We start from the raw sequence: 14,330 nt of genomic DNA on the forward strand, positions 1-14,330 counted from the left end.
GGGTTGGCTGGCCACGTTTTCGGCACCCCATGTTTTGAATCAAACCATAATCCTAGTAGATATGGTAACATCCATATATTTTAATAAAAAAAACCAAATTTTTCTTTAATGTCTACTATTTGAATCAAACCCCTAATCCTATGTTGTTATAATGTGCATATTTTTCGCCTGAACCAAAAGGAATTTTGTTTTATTTTCAAAATGTCCCAATTTTTTGAATCAAACCCCTTATCCTATCTTTTGTTGTAGTAATCTCCGCTAATTTTTAATCAAAACCCTAATCGTATATTTATTTGCCTAATGCCTCATATTTTTGAATAAAAATCCTAATCCTATGTTTTCCTTTCGGAATGAATCCAATATTTGAATAGAAACCCTTTCTTTTCTTAATGTCTCATATTTATCAGTTTTGAATCAAAACCCTAATCCTATGTTTTCTTTTCAGAACGTATCCAGTTTTTTGTATCAAAACCCTTAATCCTATGTTTTCCTTTTCGGAATCTCTCCTGTTCTTCAATAAAAACACTAATCCTACATTTTTTTTCAGATTAAGTGGCATTCCGAAACCCTAATCCTAAGTTTTTTTTTTTTCAAAATGCTTCCTATTCTTTTCAGAATAACACTTATTTTAGAATCAAAACCCCAATTTTTCTGTTGATTTTGAAATTTCCATTGTTGTTTATCAAAACCATAATCTTATGTTTTCGTTTGGTAATGTAAACTATTTTGAAATCAAAATCCTAATCCTTTGTTTTCTTTCGGAATGCCTACTATATTTTAATGAAAACCCTATCCTATATTTTATTTTTGAAATGGCTCTTATTTTTTTTTTTTTGAATAAAAACCCTAACCTATGTTTTCTTTTCGGAATGTCTAATACTTTTTAGTTAAAACCCTTGATACTATGTTTTTCATATAGTAATGTCTCCTATCTTTCAACCAATACCCGAATCTTATGATTTCTTTTCTTAATATCTACTAATTTTTAATCAATACCCAAATCCTATATTTTCTCTTCTTTATGTCTACTATTTTTGAATCAAAACTCTAATCATATGTTTTCTTTTCTGAATACCTCCTATTTTTAAATTAAAATACCAATACTATGTTTTCTTTTCGCAACATGTACTATTTTTGAAATTTTCTTATGTTTTCTTATAGTATTGTTTCTTATTTTTCAATCAAAACACTAATCCTATGTTTTCTTTTCACAATACCGGCTATATTTAAATCAAAACCCTATTCCTATATTTTCCTTTCTGAATGTCTCTTATTTTTCAATCAAAACCCGGATCATATGTTTTCTTTTCCTAATGTCTCCCATTTATCAGTTTTGATTGAAAACCCTAATCATATGTTTCTTTTCGGAATGCCTTATTTTTTTAATCAAAACCCTAATCTTATCTTTTGTTTTGGGAATCTTTGCCTATATTTTCTTTTCGGAATGTCTCATATTTTTTAATCAAAACCCTAATCCTATGTTATCATTTTGGATTAGGGAAAATTCTGAAACCCTAATCCTAAGTTTTCTTTTTGTAATGCCTCCTATCTTTCCATAATCTCTCCTATTTTTGAATCAAAATGCTAATCCTTTCTTTTCTTTTGGGAATGTCTCCTATTTTGTTCTAAAAATCCTAATCTTAAATTATCTTTTGCGAATGTCTAAGATTTTTAGACCATACCATAATCGTATGTTTTCTTATAGTAATGTCTCCAATTTTTTAATCAAAACACTAATCCTACGTTTTCTTTTCAGAACACTTGCTATATTTAAATAAAAAACCTAATGTTATGTTTTTTTTTTCCTAATGTCTCATATTTTTTAATCAAAAACCTAATCCTAGGTATTTTCTTTGAATGCCTACTATATATGAATCAAAACCCTAATCCTATCTTTTCTTTTCTAAATGGCTCCTATTTTTTGAATCAAAACCCTAATCTTATATTTTGTTTTGGAAATGTCAGTTATTAATCAGTTTGAATCAAACCCTAACCTATGTTTTCTTTTCGGAATATCTACTATTTGAATCAAAACCCTAATCTTATGTTTTCTTATAGAAATGTCTTCTATCTTTCAATGAAAACCTAAATCCTATATTTTCTTTTTTTAATGTCATGTCAACTATTTTTCAATGAAAATCAGAATTCTATGTTTTCTATTCTTAATGTCTACTATTTTAAAACCAAAACACTAATGTTATGGTTTATTTTCATAATGCCTCCTATTTTTTAATCAAAACACTAATCCTATTATTTTTTTTTTGTAATGCCTCCTATTTTTGAATTGAAACACTAATCCTATGTTTTGTTTCCATAATGTCTACTATTTTTGAATCAAAACCCTAATCTTATATTTTCTTTTCGTAATGCCTACTATATTTGAATCAAAAACCTAATCCTATATTTTCTTTTTGAAATGGCTCCTATCTTTCAATCAAAATATGAATCCTATGTTTTCTTTTCTTAATGTATTAAATTAATAGTCTTAAATCCAAACCCTTGTCTTATGTTTCTTTTTGGAATGTCTCATTTTATTGAATTAAAATAATAGTCCTATGTTTTCTTTTTGGAATGTCTCATTATATTGAATCAAACCCTAATACAATCTTTTGTTTTGGGAATCTCGTCCTATGTTTTCTTTTCCGAATGTCTCATATTTTCAATCAATATCCTAATTCTATATTTTCTTTACAGATTAGGGTGCATTCCGAAACCCTAATCCCAAGTTTTCTTTTTGGAATGCCTCCTGACTTTTAGGAATGTCTCCAATTTTTAAATCAAAACCCTAATCCTTTCTTTTCATTTCGGAATGTCTACTATTTTTTATAAAAACCCTAATCGTATGCTCTCTTTAGGAAATGTCTACTATTTTTTAATCAAAAACCTAAACCTATGTTTTTTTTATAATAATGCCTCCTATTTTGGAATGCCTACTATATTTGTATTAAAACCTAAATCCTTTGTTTTCCTCTTAATATCTCCTATTTATCTGTTTTAAATCAAAACCCTAGTCAATATTTTTAAAAATAGGTTTTCTTTTCTGAATGTCTTATATTTTATTAATCAAAACCGTAATATTAAGGTTTTTTTTAATGCCTACTACATTTAAATCAAAACCCTAATCGTATGTTATATATTCGAGGTGGCTCCTATTTTTTTGAATCAAATCCCTAATCCTATCATTTATTTCAGAATTGTTTCATATTAGTAAGTTTGAAAAAGACCCTAACCTATGTGTAATGTCTAATATTTTAAAACCAAAACCCTAATCCTACGTTTTCTTGTAGTAATGTCTCCTATCTTTCGATCAAAACTCGTATCCTATGTTTTCTTTTCTTAATGTCTACTATTTTTTAATCAAAACCTTAATCTTCTATTTTCTTTTCGTAATACCTTCTATTTTTGAATCATAGCCCTAATCCTATATTTTTCGTTTTGGAATGCCTCCTATTTCTGAATAAAAAAATTAATCCTATGTTTTCTTTTCACAATGTCTACTATTTTAGAATTAAAACCCTAATCCTATGTTTGCTTATATTAATGTCTCTAATTTTTCAATCAAAACTCTAGTCCTATGTTTTCTTTTCAGAATAACTACTATATTTTAATTAAAACCCTAATCCTATGTTTTTTTTTCGGAATATCTCATATCTTTCAATTAAAACCCTTACCTATGTTTTCTTTTTAGATTGTCTCCTATCTTTCAATTAAAACCCTTACCTATGTTTTCTTTTTAGATTGTCTCCTATCTTTCAATTTAAACCCAAGTACTATCTTTCGAAACGCGAATCCTATGTTTCCTTTTCGGAATGTGTATTATTTTTTAGTTTCGAATCAAAGCCCAATCCTTTGTTTTTCTATTTAGAATGTGTCCTATTTTTCAGTTTTGAATCAAAACTTTAAACCTTTGTTCTCTTTTCGGAATGTCTCATTTTGTTGAATCAAAACCCTAATCCTATCTTTTCTTTAGAATGTCATCTAATTTTCTTTTCGGAATGTCTCATATTTTTCAATCAAAACCTTAATCCTATGTTTTCTATTTGAAATGCCTCCTATTTTTCAAACAAAACAGTAATCCTATATTTTCTTTTTTGAATGTCTACTATTTTTTAATCAAAACTCGAATCCTATGTTTTCTTTTGGAAATGCCTCTTATTTTTCTGTTTTTAATGAAAACCCTAATTCACTATTTTCTTATAGTAATGTCTACTATTTTTCAATCAAAATTCTAATTCTATATTTTTTTTTCGAAATGTGTCATATTTTTCAATCAAAACCCAAATCCTATTTTTTCTTTTCGGAATGTCTGCTATTTTTGGATCAAACCATTATCTTATGTTTTTTTTTGGAAATGCCCCCTATTTTTCAATCTGAAACATAATACTTTCTTCTCATTTCAGAATATCTTATATTTTTGAAACAAAACTCTAATCCTATGTTTTCTTTTAGCAATGTCTCATAATTTTTAATCAAAACCCTAATATTATATTTTCTTTTGGGATTATTTGCTATTTTTAATTGAAAACAATAAACCTATGTTTTCTTTTCGTAATACCTCATATTTTTCAACAAAAAGCCTAATAATATGTTTTTTTGTGGAGAATAGCTCCTATTTCCAATCAAAATTCTAATCATATATTTTCTTTTGGGAATATTTGCTATTTTTGGATCAAAACCCAATTCCTATGTTTTCTTATGGAAATATACATTTTTTTTTTGTTTTTAATCAAACCCTAATCTTATGTTTTTTTGTAGTAATTTCTCTTATTTTTCTATAAAAAATGTCATCCTATGCTTTCTTCTCAAAATACTTCGTATTTTTCAATTAAAACCATAATCCTATGTTTTTGATTGAAAAAGGGGCATTCCGCAAAGAAAACATTGGATTAGCATTTTGATTGAAAAATACGAAACATAATGATTCATTATTGAAACAATAGGGAATGTCTCCCAATAAATAGCTAACATTAAAAAATAATAGACATTTGGAAAAGAAATTATAGGTTTGGGTTTTAATTCAAAACTGATAAATATGAGGCATTACAAAAAGAAAACATAGATTTGGGTTTTGATTCAAACAAATAAATAAGAGACATTAAGAAAAGAAAATATAGGATTCGGGTTTTCTTTACAAAATAAGAGACATTCCGAAAGGAAAGCATAGGATTAAGGTTGTGATTCAAATATAGTAGGCATTCCGAAAAGAAAAGATAGGATTAGGATTTTGATTTAAAAATAGGAGACACTATTATAACAACACATAGGATTAGGGTTTTGATTAAAAAATAGTAGATATTTCAAAAATAAAACATAGGATTAGGGTTTTTATTCAAATATAGTAACACATTCTGAAAAAAAACATAGAAGACATTCTTAAAAGAAAACATTGGATTAGTGTTTTGGTTAAAAAATAGCAGACATTCCGAAAAGAAAAAGAAAGTATTAGGTTTTTTATTGAAAAATAGTAGACTTTCTGAAAAGAAAACGTAAGTTACGGTTTTGATTCAAAACTGATAAATAGTACACATTAATAAAAGAAAACATATGATTCTAGTGATGATTTAATGACAGGAAACATTCCAAAAAGAAAATATCGGATTAGCGTTTTAATTCAAATACAGTAGGAATTCCTAAAATAAAACATAGGATTAGGGTTTAGATTCAAAAAAAAATGACACATTACTAGAAGAAAACATAGGATTGTAAGGTTTTGAATAAAAAATAGTAGACATTCCGAAAAGAAACCATATAAGATTAGGGTTTTGATTAAAAAATATCAGACATTTTCAAAAAAAAACATTGGATTACGGAAAAGTAGGAGCCATTCCGAAAAGAAAAATAGTATTAGGGTTTTCATTAAAAAAAATATGAGACATTACTAAAAGAAAACATAGGATTTGAGTTTTGATTGAAAAATAGGAGGCATTAAAAAATAACAGACATTTTGTATAAAAAAGAAAGGATTAGGTTTTTGAATCAAAACTAATAAATCCAAGACATTAACAAAAGAAAACATAGGATTTGAGTTTTGATTGAAAAATAGGAGGCATTTTGAAAAGAAAACATAGTGTTAGGATTTTATTCAAAAAAAGGATTCATTATGAAAACAATATATAGAGTTAGGGTTTTGGTTAAAAATTGGTAAAGATTCCCAAAACAAAGGATAGGATTATGTTTTTGATTAAAAAATGAGACATTTAAAAAATAAAAAATAGGATTAGGGTTTTGATTCAAAACTAAAAAATAGGACATATTGTGAAATGAAACATACGGTTAGGATTTTATTCAAAAATAGCAGACATTCTAAAAAGAAAAAGAAATGATTAGGTTTTTGATTGAAAAGTAGGAGATATTCCGAAAAAAAACAAAAATTAGGGTTTTGATTGAAAAATGATAATAAGAGACATTAAAAAAAAGAAAACATCATATTCTGGTTTCGATTGAAAGATAGGAGACATTGCGGAAAAAAACATAGAATTAGTGTTTTGATTCAAATATAGTAAGCATTCCGAAAAGAAAACATAAGATTAAGGTTTTGAGTCAAAACTGAAAAATAGGATACATTCCTATAAGAAAATACAAGATTTGTTTTTTGATTAAAAAATAGTAGACATTCTGAAAATACCACATGATTGTATTTTTGATTCTAAACTAGCAAATATTCCCAAAAGCAAATATAGGATATGGGTTTGATTCAAAAATAGTATCCATTCCATAAAGAAAACATAGGATTACGGTTTTGATATAAAAATATAATATATTACGAAAAGAAAACAGAAGATTAATGTTTTGATTAAAAAATAGCAGACATTTCGGGAAAAAAGATTGGATTAGGTTTTTAAATAAAAACTGATAAATAGGAGACATTAAGAAAATAAATCATAGGATTCGGGTTTTAATTGAAAAATAGGAGACATTTTGAAAAGAAAATATAGGATTAGTATTTTTAACTAAAAATTGGAGGCATTAAAAATATAAAACATAGGCTTAGGGTTTTGGTAAAAAAAATGAGACATTTCAAAAAGAAAATATAGGATTAGTATTTTGATTGAAAAATAAGAATTATTACTAAAGGAAATCATAGGATTAGGGTTTTGATTAGAACTTGAAAAATAGGCGACATTTCCAAAAGAAAACATAGGATTACGGTTTGATTTAAAAAAGAAGCCACTCCAAAAAGAAAACATAGGATTATTGTTCGAATCAAAAGTAGGAGACATTTTGAAAAAAAAACATAGGATTTGGGTTTTGATTGAAAAATAGTATACATTCCGAAAATAAGACATAGGATTAGGGTTTTGATTGAAAACCGATAAATAAGAGGCATTCCACATAGGATTAGGGCTTTTAATAAAAAATAGGAGACATTACTATAAGGAAATATAGGATTATAGTTTTGATTCAAAACTAATAGATATTCTGAAAACAAAACATATGATTAGTGTTTTAATTGAAAAATATGAGATATTTCAAAAAAGAAAATATAGGATTATTGTGTTGATTCAAAAATAGCATACATTCCGAAAAGAAAACATTAGATTAATGTTCTATTAAAAAAATATGAGGCATTACAAAAATAAAACATACGATTATTGTTTTGATTCAAAAATAGCAGACATTCCAAAAAGAAAACTTTAGATTAATGTTCGATTCAGTAATAGAAGGCATTCCGAAAAGAAAACATAGGATTGGGGGTTGATTAAAAAATTGAAGCATTCCAAAAAAACAACTTAGGATTTGATTAAATAATATGAGACATTATGAAAAAACACATAAGATTAGTGTTTTGATTCCAAAAAATGACACATTTAGAAAAGAAAAAAAAGTATTATGGTTTTAATTGAAAACTGAAAAATAGGACACATTCCGAAAAGAAAACATAGGATTAGTGTTTCTATTTAGATATAGTAGACATTCCGAAAAGAAAAAAAAGATTAGGCTTTTGATTGAAATATAGGAGATATTCTGAAAAAGATAACATAGGTAAGGGCTTTGATTCAAAACTGATAAATAGGATTCATTAAGAAAAGAAACATAGGATTTAGGTTTTGGTTTCAAAATAGGAGACATTCCGAAAAGAAAACATAAGATGACACATTCCGAAAAGAAAACATAAGATGAGGGTTTGTTACAAAAAAATTAGGCCTTCCAAAAAGAAAACATAAGATTAGGCTTTTGATTGATAAATAGGAGGCATTACAAAACAAAAACATAAGATTAGGGTTCTGATTGTAAGAAAACATGGAATTTGGGTTTTTATTCAAAAGCAGCAGACATTCCGGAAAGAAAACATCAGATTAGGGTTTTCATTGAAAAATAGGAGACGTTCTGAAAAGAAAACATACGATTGTTGTTTTGATAAAAAAAAAGCATACATTCCCAAAATAAAACATAAGATTAGGGTTTTGATTAAAAGATAGGAGGTATTACCAAAAGGAAAACATAGGAGTAGGGTTTTGACAAAAAAACTAGTAGACATTATTACAAGAAACATAAGATTAGGGTTTTTATTCAAAACTAGTAGACAATTCTAAAAGAAAACATACTATTAGGGTTTTGATTGAAAAATATGAGACATTTTGAAAAGGAAAACATAGTACTAGGGATTTGATTTGAAAAATAAGAGATATTAGTGTGAAAAAACATAAGATTAAGGTTTTTGATTAAAAACAAAAAAATAGTGGACATTTCCAAAATAAAACATAGGATTAGGATTTTGATTCAAATTAGCAGACATTCCCAAAAGAAACCATATTATTAGTGTTTTGATTCAAATACAGTGTTCATTCCGAAAAGAAAACATAAGATTAGGGTTTTGATTGAAAAATAGAAGATATTTGATGTGTTCTCCGCAAATGCACGTGTCGAACATAGGTAGTAAAGTGGTACCCTGTGAGGGGTACGGTTGTTGAACCAAAGGGACTGGACTCAAAGTACTAATTGATCTTCTAATGTCTAACCGAATCACAAAATCATGGTAAAAATGATAACTAAGAATCTTAAATGAGGGAAGGATGACAGGTAAGGGCTGAAATTGAACTAGGCGAGAGACGCCGAGATAGAGCAGGTGGAATTAACAGATAGATTAAGATTGAATATTTCAACAGCAGGAGAGCAATGCCACGGGATGATTTTTATGAGTTATAGTATGCTGACTTGATTCTAATGTTTACCATGTACATTCTATGGTTCAAGTGTGTGCCCTAAAGCAATGTTGCAAGTATGATTCTCAAATACACGAAGTTATGCCAAGATAACTAGATTACCAAAGCAGTTGTGCAATTCAAGCCATCAAGATATGCAAACACAAGATTTAACACAAGAAACCAAAAGAACTCCGTAATCATTAACAATCAAGTAGTCAAAGCATACAAAACATCATAGTTCAATATCCCAGGGCAACGTGGACGGTTAGTCCCTAAAGGATGGGTACCACATGGAAGAAACTAATAAAGATCTAAGGGAAGAAGACATGATTCCCCTTATCAAGATACTCTTCCTAGCCTAGCTCCGTATGTTAGCGCGACTTCCCTTGTGCCTCTGACTCTACTTATGCTCTAGCACCAAAGTTTAGTCCATCCTCAGAAATGTGAAGGTGAATAGCTTGACAGGCATCCCCAAGAAGAAGAAGAGACGATCTAGAGAAGATTCCAAAAGAATGCCCTAAATCTGACTTATAAAGCAAATTTCAAGCTCGACACACCTTGGACATCCACTGAATATGGGGGTGTTCATCCCACTGAATATCACTAGATTGTAGTTTTCAGGCTTGACACACCCTTAGCATAGGGGTTTTCCTCCCGCTGAAAATCACTGGATTGTCTAAACAATTAAATCATATAATTCCATCACCGATATGCCCCTGCATCGGTTCCTAGCATGATCGTGCTAGGAGCACACAAACCGTGTCCCTTCTCCATACTTGTGATACAATGATTTGCTACGGTAAATAAATGCTACAGTAACTCACCTACAATGATTTTACTTCAGCAACAGTGCTTCACCTACTACAGAAATTTCCTGGAATAATCAGTGGAGAAATACGGTCGTGCTCAGACCGTGCTTCACCTGGAACACTATACTCTCATATTTTTTCACACTGTAATTGAGCTAAATCATGTTCTTTTGCATAGGAACCTGTTCTCCTGCACAAATTGACAATAATACCCATAGTAGTACTGAATCATAATAAATAAAGTGTTAAAGACAAGATAAATAAATGAAAATGGTATGGAAATATATATATGAAATGCACTCATCAAATACCCCCACACTTGAACATTTGCTTTGTCCTCAAGCAAAACACATCAACACATAAGAAAGGAGTTGAGTGCATAACATCTGATCTTAGTAACATAGGAATTTCAAAAGTGGAATAGGAAACATATTGTCAGTGTCTGTTCAGCTGATCAAAAATGATAAGTTTCACTCTTACCTTGTACTCCCCAAGTGTGTGTGTTATTACCCTAATTTATGCGCCCCATGCAATGTTAGATCAAATTAGCTAACAATGACCTTATTTCACATTATACTAAATGGGTAGTAGCTTCATAAACCTTAGAGGTAGACTTTTCACACCTCTATGGTGATAGCTCTTTCTACCAACTTTTTATAAAGTATTTACAAAGAACATGTAGGGCATCCCACAAGGAATCCGACATTCCTATTTTTTAACACAAGAAACCATGTCATTGAGCTAAAGTTCTATCCTAAATACAAGTGACTCCACAATTAGGGTAAGGTGACAAAAATAAGAGGTTTCCAAGATAAGAGTGAAGCTAACAATTAAGCTCAATAAAAATACACTAACACACTAGTGTCCCTTACACTTAGAAATTCCACAAAATAAAATCATAGATCATATTAAGTCTGCCTCATCATAATAAATACAATAGTAAAACCCTCCCCTACACTTAAACCATACATTGTCCTCAATGTACAAATGCATGCATGAAGAAATGAATCAAGCACAAATAAAATTAGGGAGAAGTTTTAGGGACTGTCCAGAATGCGGGGAGTGATGTGGGCACTCTCAACCTGTAGGTTCCTTCTTTCCATATGGCCCACATCCTCCAAGGAAAAAGGGGCACACATGAAGCTCAAGAAAAAGAAAATAAGGAATAATAGAAAAACGTTACTAAAAGAATGATTGGTGATGCTCAAGAATCGTTGATATGGCTCTCAACCTCGGTATGATAACCTACACTAAAACAATAGAAATTAATCCATAAATGCAAGAAATTAGGGTAAGCATGGTCATGCAAAAATCAAGGCACAATAATGCTACGGGAGTTAGGGTAAGGTAAACCAGGATGAGCACGATTGTGTTCAAGGTGTGTCTCTCCACCTGAAAATCTTAGGAAAATTTTTTCAAAACCTTAAGGGCCGAGACATAATCGTGCTAAGTGCATGAAGTTCGTGCAACCCTTCCTGGCACGCCCGTGCTTTAACCGTAATCATCCTGGAATGGTTTAGCAGCTAAAGCCAATGAAAATCAGTGGCACAAACAAGGGCTTGCTCTACCCGTGTTCGTCGAAATGCATTTAAATCCATCTTTCTCAGTGCTATAGCACTTCCAAAATCTAGACAAGAATTATTAGCAACCAACAAAATATACAAACAATGGAAATGCACACAACTACTGAGAATCAAGCAAACATTTCTATAAGAAACATAGGATTATGATTTTGACTAAAAACTTAAAAATAGTGGACATTTCCAAAAGATAAACATAGGATTATAGTTTTGATTAAAAAATAGCAGACATTCTCAAAAGAAAAAATAGGATTAGGGTTTTGATTAAATAATAGGAGCCACTATAAAAAAAACATTAGATTAGGGTTTTGATTGAAAAATATGAGACATTACGAAAAAAAATTTTTGGATTATTGTTTTGATTCAAAATAGCAGACATTCCCAAAATAAAACATAAGATTAGGGTTTTGATTAAAAAATAGGACGCATTTAAAAAAAAACATAGAATTAGCGTTTTGATTAAAAAAAATATGAGATATTATGAAAGGAAAACATACACCAATCTTAATATTGGAGTTTTGATTCAAAAATAGGAGGCATTACGAAAAGAAGATATAGGATTATTGTTTTGATTGAAAATTATCGGAGACATTATTATAAAAAAATGTAGGATTAGTTTTTTATTCCAAAATAGTAAACATTCCAAAAAGAAAAGAATGGATTAGGGTTTTGATTCAGAAATTGAAGGCATTCCGAATAAAAAACAAAGGATTATTGTTTTTATTCAAAACTGAAAAGTAGGACTCGTTCCGAAAAAAAAACAGAGGATTATGGTTTTAATTGAAAAAAATGAGACATTTCGAAAAGAAAATATAGGATTAGGGTTGGAATGTTTTCTATTTTTTAATCAAAACCCTAATCTTGTGTGTCATATTTTTGAATCAAAACCTCATTCCTATTTTTTAGAATGAAACATAGTATTAGGGTTTTGATTTAAATTCGAATAGACATTACTATGAGAAACATAGGATTAGGTTTTGATTAAAAAAATAATAGACATTCAGTAAAGGAAAACATAAGATTAGGGTTTTGATTCAAAAATTGGTGACATTACTGTAAGTAAAGCATAGGATTAGAGTTTTAATTCAAAAATAGGAGTCATTCAAAAAAGAACTATGTTTTCTAATAGTAATATCTCCTATATTTCAATCAAAACTCTATTCGTATGTTTTCTTTTGGGAATGCCTACTATTTTTTATTGAGAAAATAAACATTCTAAAAACATATTTTTAGTATTTTTTTTTTTTTGAGAATGTCTACTAGTTTTGAACCAAAACCATAATCCTATGTTTTCTTATAACGATGTCTCTAATTTTTTAATCAAAACAATAATCTTATATTCCCCTTTTGGAATGCCTACTTTTTTTAAATCAAAACCCTAATCCTATGTTTTCTTATAGTAATATCTCCTATTTTCCAATCAAAACCCTAATCCTATGTTTTGTTTTTGGAATGTCTACTATTTTTAAATTATAGCCGTAATCCAATATTTTCTTTTAGTAATGTGTCCCATTTTTTAATCAAAACCCTAATCCTATGTTTTTTTTTGGAATGCCTCCTATCTTTCAATAAACATACAATATAGGCTTCCAATCAAAATAGGAGGCATTCAAAAATGAGCTTAAGATTATGGTTTTGATTAAAAAATAGGAGACATTCTGAAAAAAAAAACATACGATTAGTGTTTTGAATGAAAAATATGAGGCATTACTATAAGAAAACATAAGATTAGGGTCTTGTTTAAAAAATAGCGGACATTAAGAAAAAAAAACAAAGGATTAGGTTTCTAATTGAAAAATATGGCACATTTCCCAAAGAAAACATACGATTAGGGTTTTTATTGGAAAATGTGAGACATTTCGAAAAAAAAAACATAGGATTAATGTTTTGATTTAAAAATTAGAGACATTACTAAAAGAAAACATAGCATTAGAGTTTTGATTACAAACCAAAAAATAGTAGACATTCTAAAAAAGAACATATGATTGGGGTTTTGGTTAAAAAATAGGTGGCATTCTGAAAAGAAAATATAGGATTAGCATTTTGATTGAAAAATATGAGACATTCCAAAAAGAAAACATTTGATTAGGGTTTTGATTCAAAATTAGTAGATATTCCAAAAACAAAAGATAGGATTACGGTTTTGATTAAAAAAATGAGACATTCTGAAAAGAAAACAAAGGATTAGGGTTTTGATTAAAAACTGAAAAATAGGACGCATTCAGAAAAGGAAACATAGGATTACGGTTTGGATTAAAAAATAAGAGGCATTACGAAAAGAAAATGTTAGATTAGGATTTTCATTCAAAAATAGTAAATATTAAGTAAAGAAAACAAAGTATTTGGGTTTTCATTCAAAACTTATAAATAGTAGACATTAAGAAAAGAAAACATATGATTATTAATTAAAACATTACGAAAAGAATACATAGGAATAGAGTTTTCATTGAAAAATAGGAGACATTACTCAAAGAAAACATAGGATTAGATTTTTAATTTAAAAAGAAAAACAAGGGACAATTCCTGAAGAAAGCATAGGATTAGGGTTTTGATTTAAAATTAGCGGACATTAGGAAAAGAAAAAACATAAGATTAAAGTTTGGATTGAAAAATAGGATCCATTCCAAATAGAAAAGATAGGATTAGGGTTTTCATTGAAAAACATGAGACATTGTGAAATATGAAATGAAAACATCGGATTATTGTTTTGACACAAAAATAGCAGACTTTCCCAAAAGAAATCATAGGGTATTTTGTTAGAAAAATATGAGACATTACCATAAGAACACTTCGGA

This window comes from Dioscorea cayenensis, chromosome 11 (genome assembly GCF_009730915.1).
Source record: "Dioscorea cayenensis subsp. rotundata cultivar TDr96_F1 chromosome 11, TDr96_F1_v2_PseudoChromosome.rev07_lg8_w22 25.fasta, whole genome shotgun sequence".
NCBI lineage: Eukaryota > Viridiplantae > Streptophyta > Magnoliopsida > Dioscoreales > Dioscoreaceae > Dioscorea > Dioscorea cayenensis.